The sequence below is a fragment of the Microtus pennsylvanicus genome, chromosome 1, assembly GCF_037038515.1.
Source record: "Microtus pennsylvanicus isolate mMicPen1 chromosome 1, mMicPen1.hap1, whole genome shotgun sequence".
Classification (NCBI taxonomy): domain Eukaryota; kingdom Metazoa; phylum Chordata; class Mammalia; order Rodentia; family Cricetidae; genus Microtus; species Microtus pennsylvanicus.
The window spans coordinates 80,314,794-80,339,571 of record NC_134579.1 but is presented as its reverse complement, the minus strand read 5'-3'; positions in this window follow the sequence as shown (position 1 = coordinate 80,339,571).

The following is a 24,778-nucleotide window of genomic DNA, read 5'->3' as shown; positions in this document are numbered from 1 at the left end:
GGCTGGATTTGTGGCTATGTATTGTTTCAATTTGTTTTTATCCTGGAAAATTTTATTTTCTCCATTTATAGTGAACGAAAGCTTGGCTGGGTATAGTAGTCTGGGCTTGCATTGATGGTGAGAGAGTGCTTTTTAGAGAGACTCCTACTTCACGGCTGCATTCAGGATCCTGTGCCGGGTTTCTGTGTTCTGTCTCTTCACCGGCGCTTCTGCCACCTACTTGTTTTTTCAGAACTAGAGTTGGGAGTGGCCACTCACAAACACTGTTTTCAGCAGCTCTGTGCCTTGTAGACTTGTCTACAAGCTAATTCTATGGAGGCATTTTCTCGATTAAGATTTCTTTTTCCTGGATGATATTGACATAAAACCTTGCTGGTACAGATGGTTTCGCTAGTCTATTTAATAGGGATACTTCCTGCTTTATCCTATGAATAATATGTATATTATATATACATACATATGCATCAGTGTGCACATATGCATATATATACATGTTAGGTTTAAATTAAATTTACACACATTTTATGGGAAATCCAGAATTAAGAAGGTTCAATTGATCTGCCTTACCCATCTCCTGAGAGTCGTGGTGTTTCATCCTGAGATCAGCAATCTTTGCTTGTTTCTTTCAACAGTAAATGCGAATTGGTGTGTCATATTTTGATTTACCTAGCATATTAAAAGATACTTAACTTTCTTTTCTTTATGACAAACCTATAGGTGACTTCTCTGAAATTGCCTTTAACCCATTGCTCACAGGTCATGGCCATATTATTCTAAATTACAAGATGCTTCAGTGTTGAGAGCAGAACACAAAGTGAACTTTAAAATTCAGATACTCAGCACACAATGCCTTTAGATGAAAGTGCATACTGTTTACAAGGATCAGTTATTAGACCCTGCAGGTGTAGATAAATTTCCAAGAGGAACCATAAATTGATTGCTTGGTAGCTGCTGCCTCTGCTCCATGGTAACCATCATCTTTTCTTGCCCAGTTTCAGCAACAACACAATGTGAACATTATAGACGATGTCATTTGAGGGTCCAGCGGTTCAAGCCTTTCCAACACCATTTACAGAAAGATGCATGGTTGAAAGAGGTGAGTGAAGATTTTGGAATGACAAAGAAACGTTATATTTGTTCTTTATGTAGTTATAATTATTTTATCTCAGCTTAGTGGAGGCTTGTAATGTGTTATCTGACTGTGCTTATGTATAATCATTTATAATTAGTTTTCCATTTTGTTTGCTCTAAAATTAATCAGAATAATTTTAGAAAATAATTTGCCTTGAATCCTAGCAGCTGCTATTTTTTCAGCAACATTGTCCAAGGCACTTAGACATTTGAAATATACTGCTAAAACATGAGGGGCATCATCTTTACTTACTGAGGCCTGAGGTGTTTCAAAGGCAATAGAAGGGATGGCTGTATTAAGCAGAACCTCAGGAAAGGCTTCTAGGAAATCACTTTGATGTGTACTCATGACAGTCATAAATTGCACATATGACGATGAGTTTTGGATCTCAGCATAACACTTGATACACTTAATCTGACAGAAGAGAAAGTACAGTTGTTCTTTTGATGATGCAATTGTCTTTGAGTCATGTCTACTCCTGCAAGCAACCCCTTACATGTATGCTTGTAAGTAAACAATGAAATTTATTGGTTCACCATGTTGGATTTTGGAGTAATCAATCAGTTTATGATTGGATTTAAAGCCCGATCTACAAAATAGAGTTGTTGTGTAACATTATTGCTAAGGAGACAGGAACAACTGTCTAATCACTCTAGATAATAAACCAATGACCCAAAACATGGGTGACAACTCACAAAAGCTGGGAACCTCATGTGTAGAAAAGTGTTCTTTCCAGGCTGTTTGGGTAGCTCCACCCTCTTTCAGGAAGATCACCTTTTCTGAATGTGTGTTTCAGCAGTCCTTACTGCTTCTACAGCCTGGGGGAGGAGGGGCCTGGAGAGTTTGGCCAGTTTTAGAAAGTTCCTGAGGCTATTTTGAGATATTTACTTCCCGATCTTCAGTTTGCTAGCAAGAAGGAATGCTTCAGCTTCCCTTAGAATATTCTGGTGTTTCTCCTCTCTGTAAAAATCCTGACTTAAAATATCCAGTTTTTTCATCCAGTGTTTTAAGGAGCTTCCCTCAAAGATGGAAACTTTTAATCTCTGAGGAAACTGTGATTGGGCAGAAACTCACACCCGACACCATTTCAGGCTGGATAGTTCATGGGGCTCTACTGCTGTTATTCTGATAAATGCTATACTGCTAGTGTTAAACAGATTTTCTGTTGACTTGTTATTATACCCGTGGGTTAATGCATCTCTCAACTGTTCTATATGCAGTATACGGTGATTAACACAGAGACTCGCACAAGAGGTCAGTCTTGAGAGTGAGGGAATAAGAAATTCTCATCCCTAAAAAGGTACATTTGTATCACACACTCCTCTCCATGCATGCAGGGGTCCCTATGGGAGAGGAGGCAGCTAGAGTGTAGTAGCCAGATGTAGTGGACGTTTAAATGGAAACAGTGTCGTCTGCACACGTCAGGAGACAACACATTTTAAATTCAAAGTTATAAATTATGACAGCAGACACATCACCTGTTCAAATTTAAACCAAACAAATCCCAGAATGGAGAGGGGAGGTGGGCAGAAAGGACCATCCCCAGCACAGGGGTTTAGGGCAACTGATAGCTGTGGAGAAAGGAAGAGTCAGTTTTCTTAGGAGTGTAGTCACAAACGTTCAATAGTATATGGTCAGTACAAATTGGACTTGATGTGGAAGCTGCAGAGATGGCTCAGCAGTTGAGAGCACTGACTGCTCTTTCTCAGGACCTGGGTTCAAATGCCACATAGAGACTCACAGTCACCTGTAACTCCAGTTACAGAGGATCCAGTATCCTCTTCTAGATTCTGTGGGTACCAGGCACACAAGTGGTACACAGAAATAAATGCAGGCAAATTATTCATATCTATAAATTAAATAAAATTTAAATTGGACTTTATGTGCTTAAAAGGTGACACAAAGTTGGGTGCGTAGGGAAGATGGGTGGATTAAGGAGGATTTGTAGGAGGAGAATATGATCAAAACACATTGTAGAAAATTGTATAAAACTGTAATTATCTCAAAAAAATCTTAATGTAAGCACAGATTGTGCTTTTGCTTCCTAGCCACCCTGACCTGAATAATCACACAAAAACTATATTAATTACAATACTGTTTGGCTAGTAGCATATTCCTAGTTAGGTCTTACATCTCAAATTAACCAATTTCTATTAATCTATGTATAATCATGAGGCTGTGACCTGCCAAGGAGATTCTAGCATCTTTCTTCTTCGGCCGCTACATGGTGTCTCTGCCTACTCTCTCTCTATATTCAGTTTAGTTTTCCTTCCTAGCTCTATTCTGTCCTGCCATAGGCCAAAGCAGCTTCTTTATTAACCAATGGTAATAAAAGACATTCACAGCATACAGAGGGGAAACCCACATCATCTCCCCATATTGTCTAAATAAAAAGGAAGGTTTCAACTTTAACATACTAAAATTACATATAACAAAACAGGTATCAAGCAAGGCTTGCAGTTTCAATACTTTTTGTGAGTCTAAAGATTTATATCTAATTTATCTTTTATTGTAGCTAAGGAAAACTCTTTGTCTTCAACTCCATCAGAGACCCTAGAAAGATATTACCTAATTAAACAGTCACCCAAAGCTGTTCTGTAATTTTGGGGCATCCATCTTCAGCCTATAGGCCCATAGTACCTGACAGACTTTTTCATGAAGCAAGAAATTTGAAAGAATGTTTTGCATATATTGGCAGTTTGTCAGTCACTTTCTTCTGTGTTCTACAGAATGTCTGGCAGATTGTTTCATGAAGCAGGGACCCTAAAGTACTGTCTCACCTTCTTTAGGCAAGTTCAGCAGTCATTTTTCTGTGGGCCCTGCATGTCCAGTTTATACATCATACCATCAAGCAGTTCAGGCAAGAGCAGGTTCTTGCCCAAAAGTCTAGCAAACTCCATAAGGAGCTTCTTCAATGCCTATCATTCTCTCGAAGTAATTTGTGCTGCCAGAAGCAGGCATGTCTAGTTGTCAAGTAAAGTTCCTAAAACCTTTTAAATGCCATATTCTGTAGGTCTTTAAATTATTGAAGTTTATCTAACCAAAATGTACCTCTGTATATCTAGAAAACCTAACTAATATGGCTACAGGTTTGACTATTATAATTATCTATTAATCTTTAATTTTAAATTATACAGTTTAAAATGACCTGCACAAACACAATACCTTAAACTAGAGCAGAAATTCCTATACACAGTGTAACAAAATTGACCCTAAATTTGTATCAATAGACCAAGATCCATACCAACGCAAAGTATTCATCTCTATATCATTTATAATCATTTATAACCAACCTTTTGTAATAAAACAGTTATTTATTCTAGAGACTAGCTCAATTCAGGAAATATCCAGGCCAGCTTAATGATAAACAATTATATTTTTAATTGTTATAAGGGGAAACTCACGCCACAAGAATGGAAAGTCCGAGTTCAGCTGTGTCCAGTGGGAATCACCCAGAAAGAGCACACACCTGGTCCAATCCAATTTTTCTTCCTGGGTTCCAGGTAGGCATGCCTTAATTAGGCTCCACTTCTTAAAGGTGATTGGTTAAGAGAGCTTTCCCCATCATTTTATGAACATCATTTTGGGAATTTGGGCATAGTTTTCTCTAAAGTGTTTCCTGCTATTTGTTGGGCAAAGTATTTTTAGGGTTCCAGACAGCTTTCAGGGGCTCTTGTTCCATTAAACCACATTATCCTGGAAGGAATTCACAGGTTCCCATCTTCTGTGGAAACAAAAGCAAACCCTCTTTTCCAAAGTAACATGTCCTTGAACTCACATTTTGCAGTCAAGACACCTTTATGTCGGCTTAACTCAGCAGCCCTCACAATCACATGTCTCTCTGCAGTTAGCCCATTAACAGTAAAAAGTTAAAAGAAAACACAATTATATACATAATCCAGACTCTTTATGTATTTTCCTTCTTTCTGGGACTTTTTTATTCTATCACTCCTTAATATATATTTCATTATCTTTACTCTTTTAATTTATGACTTTTCTTCTCACTCTCCTAAATCCATGTACATTTATCTAACACTGTGACCCATTCAGAGATCTTATTCATCTAAATCATATTGTATATCTGCAGTCATTTTCTGATCACTGTTGTAAACTGTTGAGCAGGCATGGCTAGGAGCAGAGCGGCCTCTTCGGCTGCTGTTTTACCCTTCCCAGCTTTTCAACATGACAGATGTTCACTGCCAGCTCTGGGAGGCATGCTTACCACCCCAACTCTCGGAAGCAGTTGGTTCATGCCACCACCAAATAACTTTCATCATGCTGCCCACAAACCCCATTCAATCAGACCTCCCAAAAGAACCAGAACATTTGTGCTATGAGCATGGACCATGAAGTAGTTTCTTAAAGAAGCCATGCAATTTTTGCTCCTAAGGCTGAGTCTGGAAGCCTTCTCTTAAAGGAGTCATGCCTCTGTTCACTGCCAGCAGACAGAGCCAATCTGAAAAACAATGCAACGACCAACAAGCTCCAATTGACTTCTGTTTTTGTAGGTCTAGATGCCCTTTTGAAAAAGCTTTCTTTAATGTTGATGTACATTCCTGAACTGGGTGCCATTTTGTAAGTGGAGTTTTCACTTTTGTTTCTCGGCCACCCTGACCAACTCACACAATAACTATATTAATTACAACATTGTTTGGCCAATGACTTAGATATATTCCTAGCTAGCTCTTACATCTGAAATGAACCTATTTCTTTTGATCTATGTATACTACAAGGCTGTAGCCTACCAGTAAGATTCTGGAGTCTTTCTCCTTTGGCAGCTACATGCCATCTCTTTGACACCTCCTACTCTCTCTATGTATTCAGTTTAGTTTTCCAACCTGTCTCTGTTCTGCCTGACATAGGCTAAGCAGCTTCTTTATCAACCAATGGAAACAAAACATATCGTAGCATATGTAGGGGATTCCCACATCATCTTATTTGTAGCATTGTGTCTTTTTTTTAACCTTTCTTTCTCTTCCCACATTTCTTTCTAGATACAGAATGAAGATGAATAAGATATACACTCATGTCATCATTAAGAACATTTATTATTTTCAAATTTGCATCGGAATTTCAGCCAGCACCTTCCTTCTTTTGCTGCATGTCTTCATGGTCCTTCAAGACTGCAGACTTAAGCCCACGGAGCTGATCACATGTCACTTGGCCCTTGTTCATATTGTGATGCTGCTCACTGCACTAGACTTTTGGCCTCCAAACATGTTTGAGTCACTGAATTTACAGAATGACTTCAAATGCAAGGCATTGTTTTACCTGAGCAGGGTGATGAGGGGCCTCTCCATCTGTATCACCTGCTTCCTGAGTGTGCTACCATCATCAGCCCAAGCACTGACTGGGTGGTTAAAACCAAACACACACTTACAAATTACATCATGTATATTTTCTTGTTTTTCTGGTTCCTCAACTTGTCTTTTAGTAGAAATGTCATCTTGGTCACTGTAGCTTATTCCAACACAAGCCAGACAAATCTACTTGTGGTCAATGAATACTGCTCGATGTCTCCAAGTACCCACATCAGGAGGGGACTGTTTTTCATTTTGACATTTTCCAGGGATGTCTTTTTTGTGGGTCTCATGATGTTCTCTAGTGCATACATAGTGTTTCTGTTGTTCTGGCATCATAGGCGATCACTGCATCTCCACAGACGCAGCCTCTCTGTAAGACACTCCCCAGAGCAAAGAGCCACCTGGACTATCCTGGCTCTGGTGAGTGTCTTTGTGGTCACATACTGGATGAACCTCATCATTTCATCTTACTCAACATTGCACTGGAGGTATGACACTGTCCTTCTGAGTCTTCAGAAACTTGTACTCAATGCCTATGCTACTGTGTGTCCAGTGATACAAATGACTTTCCAGAAGAGAATACATGATATTGTACAATTTATGTACTGTAAATACAGTTACTTTATAACATGATAATACTGTTTTTTTTTTCTTGAAAATAGATTACCAAACAGTCAGTTAACTAATCAAGAAACACAAAATTCACTTCTCTGGTTTAAATAAGTGTATGGAAGTCATTTTAATAGACATAAATTTTAAGATGATACCATCAACTACTACATAATTATTTTAGTTTAATGCTCAGCATAATCGATTTTTTCTTTTTTCTTTTAAATTTTGATTTATATCAATACCAGTCACAGTTCTAGCTTCCTTCCTCCCTCCCTCCCAATACCCTTACCTTTCTCTGACCCACCCCTATTCACTCCTCAGAAAGAGTAAGGCCTCCTATAGGGAGTCAGCAATGCCTAGCACATCAAGTTGAGTCAGGACAAAAACCCTCACTCTTGTATCAAGGCTGAGCAAGGCATCCTACCATAGAGAATTAGCTCCAAAGAGCTAGCTCATATACCAGGGTTAGATTCATGTTCTACTGCCAGAGACCCCTCAAACAGACAAAGACAGACAACTGTTGCCCATATGCACAGGGCCTAGTTTCATCCCATGCAGGCTCCCCATGTCTGTCTAGTCTGTGAGCTCTCATGAGCTCAGGTCAGCTGTCTCTATGGAGTTCCCCATCGTGAACTTGACCTCACCTTGTTCATATAATCCCTCCTCTCTCTCTTTGACTGGACTGCCAGTGCTTGGCTGTGGATCTCTGCATTTGCTTCCATCAGTTACTCCATGAGGGTTCTATGATGACAGTTGGGTATTCGCCAATCTGATTACAGGGAAAGGCCAGTTCCCCCTCTCCTCTATTGCGAGGAGTCTCAGCTGGGGTCATCCTGTGGGTTCCTCGGAATTTCCCTAGCAGCAGGTTTCTCCCTGACTCCATAGTGGCTCCTCCATCAAGGCATCTTCCCTGTTCTCCCACTTCATCCCTTCCCCACTCAACTACCCCTTTACCTCATGTTCTCATGCCCATCACCTCCCTTCTACCGCCTCCACCTCCAGTTTACCCAGGAGATGTCATCTATTCCCCTTCCCAGGGTGATCCATGCATCTCTCTTAGGGCCCTGCTTGTTACCTAGCTTCTCTTGAGCTGTAAATTGTTCTTTTTATTGGCTGCTTTACATGTAGCAGGATCCACTTATGAGTGAGCTCATATTGGGTTTTTTTTGGATTTTTTCATTTATTTATTTATTTATTTATGATTTCTGCCTCCTCCTTGCCACTGCCTCCCATTTCCCTCCCCCTTCCCCCAGTCAAGTCCCCCTCCCTCGTCAGCCCGAAGAGCAATCAGGGTTCCCTGCCCTGTGGGAAGTCCAAGGACCACTCACCTCCATCCAGGCCTAGTAAGGTGAGCATCCAAACTGCCTAGGCTCCCACAAAGCCATTACGTGTGAGCTCATATTGTATTTGCCTTTCTGGGTCTAGGTTACCTTACACAAGATGATTTTTTCTAGTTTTTTTCCATTTGCCTGCAAATTTCAAGATGCCATTGCTTTTACATCTGAATAATACTCCATTGTTAAATGTACCATATTTTCTTTATATATTGTTTGGTTGAGGGGCATCTAGATTGTTTCCAGGTTCTGGCTATTATGAATAATATCGCTGTGAACATAGTTGAGCAAGTGTCTATGTAGTATAATTGATCATCCTTTGGGTATATGTCCAAGAGTGGTAATGCTGGGTCTTGAGGTAGGCTGATTCCCAATTTTCTGAGAGACTTCCATAATGATAAGTCCTGGACCCACTACCAGGGGCCCCAAACGGGTCAAGCCATATAAGTGTCACACACTTTCAGAGGGCCTACTTTCATCCCATGAAGGCTCCCCATCTGTCAATCTAGTGCCCATGATCTCCCACTAGCTTGAGTCAACTGTCTCTGTGGTTTTTCCAATCATGATCTTGATCCCCCCTTGCTCACATGATCCCTCCTCCATCTCTTCAGCTAAGCTCCAGGAGCTCAGCACAGTGCTTGGCTCTGGATCACTACATTGGCTTCGATCAGTTACTGGATATAGGTTCTATGGTGACAATTAGGGTAGTCACTAATCTGATTATAGGGAAATGTCAGTTCAGGCACCCTCTCCACTATTGCTAGGAGTCTTAGCTGGGGTCCTTGTAGATTCTTGGGAATTTCCCTAGCACCTGGTTTCTCCCTAACCCCGTCATGTCTCCTTCTATCAATATATCTCTTTAATTGCTCTCCCTCTCTGTCTCTTCCCCAACTTGTCCATCTGGAGCCCTCATGTTCCTATCCCCCATCACTTCTCTTCTACTCCCTTCCTCAGTTTACCCTGGAGATCTTAACTGTTTCCCTTCATGTATGTTCCTATTAAGGTCCCCCTCTTTACCTACCTTTGCTGGGGTTGTGGATTGTAACCTGACTATTCTGTGCTTTACATCTATATCCACTTATAAATAAGGTCATGCTGAGTTTGTCTTTCTGGATCTGGGTTACCTCACTCAGGATTGTTTCTTCTAGTTTCATCCATTTGGCACAAATTTTAAGATGTCATTGTTTTCCTTTTTACTTCTGAGAAATACTCCATTGTGTAAAGGTATTACATTTTCTTTATCCATTCTTTGAGGGGCATCTGTGTTGTTTCCATGTTCTGGTTATTATGAATAATGCTCATTCTTGTTCCATCAGTTACTTCATGATGGGTCTTTGTTGACAGTTGTGGTATTCACCAATCTGATTACAGGGGAAGGCCAGTTGAGGTGCCCTCTCCACTATTGCTAGGAGTCTTGGCTGGGATCATCCTATGGATTCCTGGGAATTTCCCTATCAGCATGTTTCTCCCTAAACCCACAATGTCTCTTTATACCAAGATATCTCTTTTGTTTCTCTCCCACTCTGTCCATTCCCCAACTTGACCATCCCATTCCCTCATGTTCTCATGCCCCATCCTTTCTCCTTTACCACTCCCCTTGCCTCCAGGAGATCTCATCTTCCCAGGGTGATCCCTCGTAGGGTCCTCCTTGTCACCTAGCTTCTCTGGAGCTTTGGATTATAGTCTGGTTCTCCTTTACTTTTTATCTAGTATCCTATTATGAGTGAGTAATACTGTGTTCGTCGTTCTGAGCCTGGGTTACCTCAGTCAGGTTTTTTTCCTAGTTCCATTCATTTGCCATCCTGTGATTGACAGCATCAGATGCAGAGATTCACAACCAAACACCAGGCTGAGCTCTGGGAATCCAGTCCAGAGAGGGAGGAAGGAATATATGAGAAAGGATGTCAGGATCATAGAGAGAAAATCTACAGAGACAGCTGAACTGAGATTTTTGGAACATGTGAGCTCTAGACTGACAGCAGTGGAGCCTCCAAGGTACCAAACTAGGTCCCTGCATGTGGGAGACAGTTATGTAGTGTGGGATACCTGAGGAGCCCCTGAAAGTAAGACCAGGATCTATACCTGGTGCATGAGGTAGCTTGTCAGTGCCAATTCTTTATGGTGGGATGCCTTGCTCAGCCTTAATGCAGGGGGAGGGTCTTGGTCTTCCCTCAACTTAAAGGTCCATGCTTTGTTGACTCCCCCCAGGATCCCTTACACTTTGGGAAGAGTGCATATATATGGACTGGGCTTGGGGAGTCAAGGGGGACAGGAGAAGGTGTGGGAAGGGGAAATGTGGTTGGAATATAAAAATTAAAAGAATAAAAAAATTATAAAACCACAAATATTGCTGCTATGAACATAGTTGAGCAAATGTCTTTGTGGTATGATTGTGTTTCCTTTGGCTATATGCCCAGGAGTGGTCATGCTGGGTCTTGATGTAGATTGATTCTCCGTCTTCTGAGAAAGCACTACAATGGTTTCCAAAGTGGTTGTATAAACTTGCACTCCCACCGGAAATGAAGGAGTGTCCCCCTTACACCACATATTCTCCAATGTAGGCTGCCATCAGTGTTTTGAATCTTAGCCATTCTGACAGGTATAAGATGGTATTTCAGAGTCATTTAGGTTTGCATTTCCATGATGACTGAGGAGATGGAGCATTTCCTTAAATGTCTTTTTACCATTTGAGATTTTTCTGTTGAGAATTCTCTGTTTAGATCTGTGATGTGGGAGTGTCATATATCAATCTGTTGATTTCTTTGGCTAAGCAATAAAGAAACTGCTAGGCCCATTTGATAGGCCCACCCTTAGGTGGGTGGAGTAAACAGAACAGAACACTGGGAGGAAGAGGAAGTGAGGTCAGACTCCACAGCTCTCCTCTCGGGAGCAGAAGAGAGGCCATGCTCCGCTCTCCCAGGCAGGCGCACGCAATGAAGCAAGCCGCCAGGTCAGACATGCTGAATCTTTCCCGGTAAGACCGGTGCTCACAGATTATTAGAGATGGGTTGATTGGGATATCAGAATTAGCCAGTAAGGGCCAGAGCTAAGGGCCAAGCAGGGATGAAAAGAATACAGTGTCTGTGTAATTATTTCGGGGCATAAGCTAGCCGGGCAGGGCAGGCGGCTGGGGTGTTTGGGGACGCAGCCCCGCCGCCGCTCCATATTACTACAAATGACGCCCAGACGTGTGGCTAACTAAATCCACTTAAAAAACCTGAGAAGGCTTAAAAATAATGGAGAGAGAGTTTAACACAGATTTTTGCTGTTTGTTCATGGCGTGCCATAGAGAGATTTCCTGATTCAGCAACATGGCAGATTCCTGCTGCCATACAGAGACGTGTTTTCAGACTGCGTAGTGCTCTGCGTGTCAGATTTGGATGTAACTTGGATGAAAAGAATTTTTGTGCTGCACACTCAGCCTCAGAATTAAAGTGCTGAGTGCCGCTCCTACCTGGTGATGGAGCTAGCACAAAATGGTACGTCCTCCATTTTGAAATTTTCCTGACTCAGCAGCAGGAACAAACCTGTGTTGTTTTAAAAATGCCGGCTTTCTGGGCTGTCCTGCCAGGGCAAACACTGACTGTTTGAGGCAGGAGGGCCAGCTACAGAGAGAGGACTTGAGTGTTGTCTGTTGTAGCTCGCTGGCTGGCAGAGACCTTGCAGCCAGTACCTCAACCAGGAGGCTGGAAAGCTAAGGAATGGACTGGATCTAGCTGGCAAAGCCACACCTTTAGTCCTACTGATATTGCTTGGTAAATTAAAGACTCATATGGTCAGAAAAACAAAGAGAGATATACAGTAAAGAGAGATTCAAAGACAAAGAAAATTTCTAAATGGTTTACTGTGTGTTAAAAATATATGCAAGCTGAAAGTTAAAGTTCTTAAAGCAAAAAACAAAAAAAAGGAAGAGAGTTGTTGTGTGTCTTAGTACACACCTTTAATCCCAACACTTGGGAGGCAGAGGGAGATAGACCTCTGTGACTTCAAGGTGTGGTAGCACACGCCTTTAATCCCAGTGCCTAGAAGGCAGAGACAGGCGGATCTCTGAGAGTTCAAAGACAGCCTGGTCCACAGATATGCGCTCAAAAAGCAAAAAGTTAACTTAGGAATGTCTCAGCTTAGATTCTTAAGCGCCTAATGATTTAAAGGCACAAATCAAAAGTGCTCCTGGATAGTAAAAAATTGCAGATTCACAATAGGACAGATTCAGACCACTGAATGAGTCACACTGTTGGATGAATGTACGTAGGCTTGGGAGAGAGAAGAAAAAGAATATAGAGAATAAAGTTAATGGTTAAAAAAAAAGTAAAAGTAAAGTCTTTAAAGAGACAGAATAAAGTAAAGTGATAGAGTAAAACTAAGCCGCGTAAAAATGAAAAATTCACAAAGAGTCTGGATTATGTACATTGTGTTTTCTTTAAAATTTTTGACTGTGAAGGAGCTAAGTACAGAGAGACATTTCATTATATGGGCTGTCAAGTGGAACCAGAACGGATATCATGAGGGTATGATTTCAGAATTTGGATCTAAGGATATGATACTTTGGAAAAGAGATTCTTCTTTTGTTTTCACAGAGGATGAGACTCTATGGATTTCTTCTATTCCGATTTGGTATGATGGACCACGTCCTCCTGAAGGGTTGCTGTGAACATCTTCAGAAAATTGCTTTGCTATACTGCCAACTGAGATGAAACTAGCACCCAGGTTATACCATGAAAGACCTAATTAACGACGCCCCCATTCAGCAGGAAGCAGTTTGGAGAGAAAAAACTGCGCCCATGTTCCCAAATATAGTTTATAAATGTTCTTTTACATTTAAAGGGGGAAATGATATAGGTATGAATAATTTGTATTGATAGAGATTTACGGTCAATTTTGTTACATGTATAAATGCTTCTGATGTAATTTTTACTTGATAACTGTTTTGTTATATGTAATTTTGCTATGTTAAGGTTAAAGCCTTCCTTTTTTTTGTTTAAACAGAAAAAGGGGAAGTGATGTGGGAGTGTCATATATCAATCTGTTGATTTCTTTGGCTAAGCAATAAAGAAACTGCTAGGCCCATTTGATAGGCCCACCCTTAGGTGGGTGGAGTAAACAGAACAGAACACTGGGAGGAAGAGGAAGTGAGGTCAGACTCCACAGCTCTCCTCTCGGGAGCAGAAGAGAGGCCATGCTCCGCTCTCCCAGGCAGGCGCACGCAATGAAGCAAGCCGCCAGGTCAGACATGCTGAATCTTTCCCGGTAAGACCGGTGCTCACAGATTATTAGAGATGGGTTGATTGGGATATCAGAATTAGCCAGTAAGGGCCAGAGCTAAGGGCCAAGCAGGGATGAAAAGAATACAGTGTCTGTGTAATTATTTCGGGGCATAAGCTAGCCAGGCAGGGCAGGCGGCTGGGGTGTTTGGGGACGCAGCCCCGCCGCCGCTCCATATTACTACAGATCTGTACCCCATTTTTTAATTGGATTATTTGGTATTTTGATGTCTCATTTCATGAGTTCTTTATGGGGCTGGTGAAGACCTTTTCCAATTCTGTAGTCTTCATTTTATCTTACTTACCATGTCCTTTGCCTTACAGAAGCTTCTCTGTTCCAGGAGGTCCTGTTTATTGATTCTTGCTCTCGGTGTCTGTGCTACTGGTGTTTTATCTAGGAAGTGATCTCCTGTGACCATGTGTTCAAGGCTACTTCCCACTTTCTCTTCATTTAAGTTCCATGTAACTAGATTTATGCTGAGGTCTTTGATTCATGTGGACTTGAGTACTGTGCGTGACAATAGATATGGTTCTATCTGCATTCTTCTACATGTTGACATCCAGTTATGCCAGCACCATTTCTTGAAGATGCTTTCTTTTTTCCATTGTACAATTTTGTCTTCTTTGTCACAAATCAGATTTTCATAGGTATGTGCATTAATATCAGGGTCTTCACATGATCTATCCCTGACACATGAGTTAGCTTGTTGGAGCCCATTCCCTATGGTGCGTGCCATTGTGAGCCTTAATGTAGGATGAAGCGGCATGGTACTGCCCAATCTGAATGTACCAGACTTTGTTGGCTCCTCATGGGATCCCTTACTCATTGGTAGGAGTGGATGGGGAGTGGGCTGGAGGAGAGGGGGGGGGCAGGAGGAAGGTTGGGAGTTCGGACTGTGATTGGAATGTAAAATAAAGAGAAAAAGAAGAAAACGTGAAAGAATAAAAATAATATCAGGGACTTTAATTCTATTTTTTAAATTGATTTTTGTTGGTTGAGCTCTATATTTTTTCTCTCCTTCCCTCCCTGCCTCTCACCTCTTCTTCATCCTTCTCCAAGGTCCCCATGCTCCCAATTTACTCAGGAGATCTTGTATTTTTCTATTTCTCATGTAGATTAGATCTATGTATGTCTCTCTTAGGGTCCTCATTGTTGTCTAGCTTCTCTGGGATTGTGATTTGTGGGATGGTTTTCTTTGCTTTATGTTTAAAAAGCAATTATGAGTGAGTACATATGATAATTGTCTTTCTGGGTCTTGGTTACCTCATTCAAAATGATTTTTTCTAACTCCATCCATTTTCCTGCAAAATTCAAGATGTCATTTTTTTTTCTGTTGAGTAAATGCAACACATTTTACTTATCCATTCTTTGATCAAGGGGCATTTAGGTTGTTTCCTGGTTCTGGCTATGACAATGCTGCTATGAATGTAGTTGAGCACATGTCCTTGTGGCACAACTGGGCATCCTTTGGATATATACCCAAAAGTGGTATTACTGTTATCTTGAGGAACATTGTTTCCTAATTATGTGAGAAATCACCATACTGATATCCAAAGGGGCTGTACCAGCTTGCATTCCCACCAGCAATGCTGGAGTGTTCTCTTTACCCCACAACCTCTCCAGCATAAGTTGTCATCAAATTTTTTGATCTTAGCCATTCTTACAAGTATAAGATGGAATCTCAGAGTTGTTTTCATTTTCATTTCTCTGATGACTAAGGATGTTGAACATTTCCTGAAGTGTCTTTCAGCCATTTTAGATTCCTCTGTTGAGAGTTCTCTGTTTAGATCTGTACTCCATTTTTTAGTTGGATTCTGTGTTCCTTTAATGACCAATTTCCTGAATTCTTTGTATATTTTGGAGATCAGACCTCTGTCTGATGTGGGGTTAGTGAAGATCTTTTCCTAGTCTGTAGGCTGTCGTTTTGTCTTGTTGATCATGTCCTTTACTTTACAGAAGCTTTTCAGTTTCAGGAGGTCCCATTTATTAATCGTTTCTCTCAGTGTCCGTGCTACTGGGGTTATATTTAGGAAGTGGTCTCCTGTGCCAGTGTGCAAAAGTGTACTTCCCACTTTCTCTTCTCTAAGGTTCAGTGTGGCTGGCTTTTTGTTGAGGTTTTTGATCCATTTGTACTTGAGTTTTGTACATGGTGATAGATATGGGTGTATTTTTATTCTTCTACACGTTGATATCCAGTTACACCAGCACCACTTGTTAATTATGCTTTCTTTTTTCCATTTGATATTTTTTGCTTCTTTGTCAAAAATCGGGTGTTTGATTTAGTATGTAATTCTCTTTCCTTGTTGTACCTTTCTGTGGTTTGGGTATCCAAATAACTGTAGCTTCATAAAAGAAGTTTGACAATGTTCCTTCTGTTTCTATTGTGTGGAATATTGTGAGGAGTATTGGTACTAGCTTTTCTTTGCAATTCTGCGAGAATTCTAGACTGAATCCGTTTGGTCCCGAGGTCTTTTGGCTGGGAGACTTTAATGACTGCCTCTACTTCATTAAGGGTAATCAGTCTGCTTAAATTGTTTATTTGATCTAGATTTAATTTTGGTATATGGCACCTATCCACAAAAATGTCAATTTCTTTTAAATTTTCCAATTTTGTGGTGTACATGTTTTTGAAGTATGACCTGATGATTCTCGGATATCCTCAGTGTCTCTTGTCATGTTCCCTTTTCATTTCTGAGTTTGTTCATTTGGATATTCTCCCTCTGCTTTTCGGCTGGTTTGGATGAGGATTTGCCCATTCTTTTTATTTTCTTGAAGAACCAACTTTTTGTTTCTTTGATTCTTTATATTGTTCACTTTCTGTTTTATTGATTTCAGTCCTCAGTTTGATCATTTCCTGTCATTTACTCATCCTGGGTGCACTTATTTCTTTTTGTTCTAGATGTTTCAGGTGTGATGTTATGTCACTGGTATGAGATTTCTCCAAATTCATTATGTATGTATTTAGTGCTATGAGCTTTCCTCTTAGCACTGTTTCCATACTGTGCCATAAATTTGGGTATGTTGTGCATTAATTTTCATTGTATTCTGGGAAGTCTTTAGTTTCTTTCTTTATTCTTCCTTGACCTAGTGATATTTTAGATGAGCATTATTCAGTTTCCAAGTGTTTACAGACTTTTTGTAATTTGTTTTATTGAATTTTAACTTTACATTATGGTGATCTGAGAAGATACAGGTGGTTATTCCAATTTTTATATATCTGTTCAGATTTGTTTTGTGACCAAGTAAGTGGTCTATTTTAGAGACATTTCCATAAGGTGCCGAGAATAGGGTATATTCTTTTGTGTTTGGTTGGAAGGTTCTATAGATGTCTGTTAAGTACATTTGAGTCATGACATCTGTTAGTTCCCTTATTTCTCTGTTAGTTTTCTGTCTACAGACCTGTCCATTGTTGAGAGTGGGTGTTGAAGTCTCCCACTATTAGTATGTGGGGTTTGATGTGAGATTTAAGCTTTAGTGATGTTTCTTTTACAAATGTGGCTGCCCTTGTATGTGGGGCAAATATGTTCATAATTGAGACTTCACCTTGATGTTTTCCTGTGATGAATACGAAATATTTTTTCTATCTATTTTGATAAATTTTAGTTTGAAGTCTATTTTGTTAGATATTAGGATATCTACGTCCACTTGTTTCCTAGGTCCATTTGCCTAGAAAATCTTTTCCTAACCCTTTATTCTGAGGTAATATCTGTATTTGAAGTTGAAGTGTGTTTCTTGTATGCCACAGGTCAACTCCTGTTTTCGTACCCATTCCGTTAGCCTGTGTCTTTTTATAAGTGAATCGAGTCCACTGATATTAAGAGATATTAATGACCAGTGATTGTTAATTCCTCTTATTTTGGTGGTAGTGTGTGTTCCCCTTCTTTGGGATTTGCTGGAGTGGGATTATCTAGTGCCTGTGTTTTTATGGTCGCAGCTAACTTCCTTGGGTTGGAGTTTTCCTTCATGAGCTTTTCATAGGACTTGATGTGTGGATGCATATTGTTTAAACCTGGTTATGTTATGAAATATTTGTTTTCTCCATCTATGGTGATTGAAAGTTTCACTAGGTAGAGTAGTCTTACTGGCATCTGTGGTCTCTTAGTGTCTGCATAATATCTGTCCAGGACCTTCTGGTTTTCAGAGTTAGGTATTATTCTGATGGGTTTGCCTTTATATGTTACTTGGCCTTTTCTTTTATAGCTCTTAATATTCTTTCTTCATTCTGTATGTTTTGTGTTTTGACTATTATGTTGTGAAAGATTTTTGGTTCAGTCTATTTGGTTTTCTGTAAATTTCTTGTATCTTTATAGGCATGCTTTTCTTTAGATTGGAAAAGTTTTCTAGTATGATTTGTTGAATATATTTTATGTGCTTTTTGAGTTGAACTTCTCCTTCTATACCCATTGTTCTTAGGTTTGGTCTTTTCATGGTGTCCCACATTTCCTGGATATTTTGGGCTAAGCTTTTGTTAGATTTAGTGCTTTCTTTGACTGATGAGTCTAATTTCTCTATTGTATCTTCAGCACTTGAGATTCTTCCATCTCTTGTATTCTGCTGTTTATGCTTGCATTTGCGGTTCTGGATCGTTTTCTCACGATTTCTGCTTCTATAAGTTATTTATTTTAGTTTGAAGTCTATTTTTTCATTCTTTTTTCATTTTATTATCTCTATTTCAGTTTTCAAGTCTTGAGTAGCTCCTTTCAGATGTTTTGCTTGGTTTTCTTTAAGGGATTTGTTGATGCCTTCCAATTTTTTGTTTGTCTTTTCCTCCATTTCTTTGAGGGAATTTCTCATTTCCTCTTTACGCATTTGAAACATTCTCCTGAAGTTATTTTTTTTTAGGTCATTTTCTTCTGCTTCATTGATACTTGGTTGTTCAAGTCTTGTTGTAGGGTCACTAGATTTTACTGGTGTCGTGTTGTTCTTTGTTGTGTTGCCTGTGTTCTTACCTTGTCTACTCATCTTTTCCTCTAATTGGTGTTGTTGGGGCTGTCTGTGACTCTGGTGATTAATCTTCCTGGTTCCAGTGGATCCAAGGCTCAGATGGTTGTTCATCATGGTGCAGCCAGTGCTATGGTTCCAATTACTCATTGGTCACTCTGTGTTCCTGGAGGTTGCTAAGCACTCCCGGGGTTTGCACTGCTCCTGTGGAGTTTGCTCTTGTGGAATTCTTTGCTGTCCCAGGCCTGCTCTTGGCTAGGTCTCTGCCTCAGTCCTGTTCCTGTAGAATTCACTGCCTCAGGCCTGCTCTGGTCAAGGTCTCTGGCTTAGTCCTGCTCCTGTGGAGTTCAGCCTTTCCAGGTTCACTCCAGTACAGGTCAGTGTCTCAGTCCTGCCCCTGTGGGGTTCACTCACTCAGGACTGCTCTGGCCTAGGTTGTTGGCTCAAACCTGTTTCTGTTAAGTGTCCTTGGTCTGGATCTGCTCCTGCAGAAGTCCCTGGCTTGGGGTTGGTCCTGCAAAGGTCTCTGGCTCTGATCTATTCCCATAGAGGTCCAGACCCGTGTGCATCTGAACTTACAGAGGACCTGGCTCAGGCCTACTACCTTGGAGGTCCCAGACCAATGCCCAGATCTGCAGAGATCCCGGATCAGGCCCACTGCCTCAGAGGTCCCAGACTTATGCCTGGACCTGAAGAGGTCTCTGGTTTCTGCCTCCTGCCTTGAAGGTCCCAGACCCAGTCTCATGGCCAGACCCAGAGAGGTCCTGGCTCAGGCCTAGTTCCTTGGAGGTCCCAGTCTCACATTTGGATCAGCAGGGGTCTTGGCTCAGGTATACTCCCTTGAAGGTCCCAAATTCATGCCCAGACTTGCAGAGGTCTCTGGCCCTGCTCCACTCATTCAGTGGTTGCTCCCCTATACCTGCTCTTGTGGAGTTTGCTGCCTCAGGCCTGCTCTCTACAAATTGTTTCTGAATTAGCTGTATCACCAGGGCAGGCTTGGCTTTTCCAACAGCTCCAACCCCTAAGAGTTTCTATTCAGTGATTTGGAGCCGGCCTCTCTCTGCTCCTCCATGCCTCGGCTCCCATCATCACCTTCAGGCCCATGTGGCCCCCTCAGGTCCTGAAATGCTGAGGGAGCAGGCCCAGGCCTAGCCACCAAGGCTTTCCTCAGTCACCTCAGCTGCCACCAATTCTTTCTTCTATGAGTTACCTTGGTCTTATCACAGCAATAGAAAAATAACTGATACTGAAGTTGGTACCAGAGAGTGGGGTATTAATAGTTGCTGACAGACCTAAGCTGGTAATAATTTTAGTTTGGTCTGGTTGGTTGGTTGTTGTTTTACTTTTTTGATGTGGAAGACTTTGGGACTTTTGAAAAGTGGTCAAATGCTGTATGTAGTGCTTAATGGGCCCAACTAAGATAGAGAACAAAGATGGTAGTGCCAAGAACTAAATACACATCCACTGCTGTTGGAGTTCTAAATGGGTATGGTCACTTGGAAATTACTGAGGAGAATCCTCAAAAAATAAAAAAAAATATCTACCAGATGACCCAGCTATACCAGTCCATGGCATGTGCCCAAAGAACTTATCATATGCTCTACAGATGTTTTCTCAGGCATGCTCATTGCTGCCCTATTCATAATAGCTAGAAAATGACAACCACCAAGGGTCCTACAATGGACAAATGGATATGAAAATGTGATCCATGGGCTCTATGGAATACTACTCAGCTATAATGAAAACTGACATCATACACTTTGCAGGTAAATGGATGGAACTTACTGAGTGTGGTAACCCAGACACAGAAAAAAATATATTACATGTTTTCTCTTATTGGAGGCTCCTAGGTCCAAACTTTCACATGTGAGTACATGTTCTGTTAAATAAAACAGAGCTAATTACCAGGATAGGGTGGATGTCTCCTTCACAAGAAGGTTGTTGGGGAGCCAAAGAGAGGGTAATGTCAGGGTAAGAGTGACCATAAAGGAGAAATGGAAAGGACTGCTGATTAGAGGGGAAGAGGGAGATAAATACAGAGAGGAGGGCAAAGGAAAATAGTATACTAGATATCTGGTAGCAGAAATGTGAAACATGGAGTTCTTAGAGAAGGGGAGAAGAGGAGAAGGAGGGAGGTTGGTTAATCAACCATAAGAATGTTTCAAAAATCCACAAAGAATCATACTATTAACTCTTTACCTAAACACACACACACACACACACACACACACACACACAAATATACGTGTTAGTCAGTATGTAAAGAGATAGTGTTAGTGAGATTTTATCATATGCAAAGGCAGTCCTCCCCTGAGAACCAAAGGCCACCTAACTAAGGCACCAGTGCCAGATATGAGAAGCTGTATTTGAGTTGTTGGTCAGAGCTCTCAAGAGACTCTTAAAACATACAGCCTAGTGATGTTGCCCTTTGTTCCCGCCCAGAGTGTAATTCCCTATTGATGAAGACACCAAACTGTTCAGAAAAAGATCCCTGAGACCTGTTAACTGAACTGACTTGAACATTCCCTTTCTGCAGTCTAACTTCCATGGTCATGCAAGCTTCACAAGGAGGAGACAACCTACACAATCTTTTTTTTTTTTTAAAAAAAATGTTTCTAAAAATAATGTTTATTTGCGAATTAAAAATTAAGACATAACATAGTTTCTCTGTATATGTTGAAAAATTTCTTTCTTTTTTTAATTTAATTTTATTTGTAAATTGAGAAAAGGAGAAAAAAAATGTTTCCACCTCCTCCCAGCCTCCCATTTCCCTCCCCTTCCTCCCACCCTTCTCCCCCTCCTCCCACCCTTCTCCCCCTCCCCCCACTCCTTTCCCCCTCCCTCTGCAGTCCAAAGATCAGTGAGGGTTTTCTGCCCTGTGGTAAGTCCTAGGTCCTCCCCCTCCGTCCATATCTAGGAAGGTGAACATCCAAACTGGCTAGGCTCCCACAAAGCCAGCACATTACGTAGGATCAAAACCCCGTGCCATTGTTGTTGGCGTCTCATCAGCCCTCATTGTTCGCCATGTTCAGGGAGTCCAGTTTTATCCCATGCTTTTTCAGTCACATTCCAGCTGGCCTTGGTGAGCTCCCAATAGATCAGCTCCACTGTCTCAGTGGGTGGGTGCACCCCTCGTGGTCCCGACTTCTTTGCTCATGTTCTCCCTCCTTCTGCTCCTTATTGGGACCTTGGGAGCTCAGTCCAGTGCTCCAGTGTGGGTCTCTGTCTCTATCTCCATCCATCACCAGATGAAGGTTCTATGGTGATATGCAAGATATTCGTCAGTATTGCTATAGGATAGGGTCATTTCAGGTTCCCTATCCTCAGCTGCCCAAGGAACTAACTGGGGACCTCGGCTTGGGCACCTGGGAGCCCCTCTAGGGTCAGGTCTCTTGTCAACCCTAAAGTGGCTCCCTTAACTAAGAATTGTGGTTCCGTGTTACCCTGTCCAACCTTCCTTTATCCCACTCCTCCTGTTTCCCCAAGGCCCCCCCTCCTTCCTTCTAACTTTTCTCTCCCAATCTCCCCTTACCCCCATCCCACCCCACCCCCAAGATCCCAATTTTCTCCCCGGCAATTTTTTCTACTTCCCTTAGCCAAGAGGATAAGTATATGTTTTTCCTTGGGTTCACCTTCTTACTTAGCTTCTTTAGATTCAACTATTGTAGACTCCGTGACCCTTATTTATGGCTAGAAACCAATTATGAGTGAGTACATTCCATGTTCATCTTTTTGATCTGGGATACCTCACTCAGGATAGTGTTTTCTATTTCCATCCATTTGCATGCAAAATTCGAGAACTCATGTTTTTTTACCGCAGCGTAGTACTCTAATGTGTATATATTCCATACTTTTTTCATCCTTTCTTCCATTGAAGGGCATCTAGGTTGTTTGCAGGTTCTGACTATTACAAATAATACTGCTATGAACATAGTTGAACAAATGCTTTTGTCATATGATAGGGCATCTCTTGGGTATATTCCCAGGAGTGGTATTGCTGGGTCCAGGGGTAGGTTGATCCCGAATTTCCTGAGAAACCGAAACACTGACTTCCACAGTGGTTGCACAAGATTGCATTCCCACCAGGAATGGGTGAGGGTACCCCTTCCTCCACAGCCTCTCCAGCAAAGGCTATCCTTGGTGTTTTTGACTTTAGCCATTCTGACAGGTGTAAGATGATATCTCAAAGTTGTTTTGATTTGCATTTCCCTGATTGCTAAGGAAGTTGAGCACGACCTTAAGTGTCTTTTGGCCATTTGAACTTCTTCTGTTGAGAATTCTCTGTTCAGTTAAGTGCCCCATTTTTTTTAATTGGGTTAATTAGCATTTTAAAGTCTAGTTTCTTGAGTTCTCTATATATTTTGGAGATCAGACCTTTGTCTGTTGCGGGGTTGGAGAAAATCTTCTCCCAGTCAGTAGGTTGCCTTTGTGTCTTAGTGACAGTGTCCTTTGCTTTACAGAAGCTTCTCAGTTTTAGTAGGTCCCATTTATTCAATGTTGCCCTTAATGTCTGTGCTGCTGGGGTTATACATAGGAAGCAATCTCCTGTGCCCAACTGTTGTAGGGTATTTCCCACTTTCTCTTCTATCATTTTCAGTGTGTTCGGGCTGATATTGAGGTCTTTAATCCAATTGGACTTGAGTTTTGTGCACAGTGATAGATATGGGTCTATTTTCATTCTTCTACAGATTGTACAGCAAGCTGACAGCTAACATCAAATTAAACGGAGAGAAACTCAAAGCCATCCCGCTTAACTCAGGAACACGACAAGGCTGTCCACTCTCACCATACCTCTTCAATATAGTGCTTGAAGTTGTAGCAATAGCAATAGGACAACATAATGGGATCAAGGGGATTCGAATTGGAAAGGAAGAAGTTAAACTTTCGTTATTCGCAGATGATATGATAGTGTACATAAGCGACCCCAAAAACTCCACCAAAGAACTTTTACAGTTGATAAACAGCTTTAGTAATGTGGCAGGATACAAGATCAACTCCAAAAAATCAGTCGCCCTCTTATACACAAAGGATATGGAAGCAGAGAGGGAAATCAGAGAAGCTTCACCTTTCACGATAGCCACAAACAGCATAAAATATCTTGGGGTAAATCTAACCAAGGAAGTGAAAGATCTATTTGACAAGAACTTTAAGGCATTGAAGAAAGAAATTGAAGAGGATACCAAAAAATGGATGGACCTCCCTTGCTCTTGGATTGGGAGGATCAACATAGTAAAAATGGCAATTCTACCTATGCAATCTATAGATTCAATGCAATCCCCATCAAGATCCCATCAAAATTCTTCACAGAAATGGAGAGGACAATAATCAACTTTATATGGAAAAACAAAAAACCCAGGATAGCCAAAACAATCCTATACAATAAAGGATCTTCTGGAGGCATTACCATCCCCGACTTCAAACTCTATTACAGAGTAACAGTAATGAAAACAGTGTGGTACTGGCATAAAAACAGAAAAGTCGACCAATGGAATCGTATAGAAGACCCAGATTTTAACCCACAAACCTATGAACACCTCATTTTTGATAAAGGAGCTAAAAGTATACAATGGAAGAAAGAAAGCATCTTCAACCTACATAATCTTTACCCAGCTTGATACCTATGAACCCTCAACAATAACCAGCAGGGTATGATAACCCTACAAACTCACTATTGACAAACATACCTTAGTGCTAACCACAAGCCCTCCAATTGATTTTAAGACCCATACATCAAAAGGAATACCATACCTTGTAGGGGAAAACTACCTAACTACTCAATCCTAGAGAAATTATGGTTATTATAGGAAACTGTACAGCCACTAAACCAGAATAATCTGTAACAACTATAAACATGAATTTATACTCACTGATAAGTATAGTCATCATCCTTCATCAATGAACTTCCCTTTGCAACAGATGGAGACCACTACACAAAACCACAATCAATCAAACCACAGGGCTGTGTAGTCCACACTCCCACACCCCAGTGAAAGTTGAGTAAGAGGAGGTGGAAATATTGTAAGGGACAGAGAGTCAGGGAGTACAGAGAATCAGGGAGTTTGCTGTGAGACTGTGCCTCCAAGTAATAACAGAAGCATTTCCCATAATGTCTCAACAACATGTATGGGTAGCAAAAACCCAAAGACTCAACCCTAAATGAAAACACCTCAACCAAAGAATGATGAGGGTAGGAG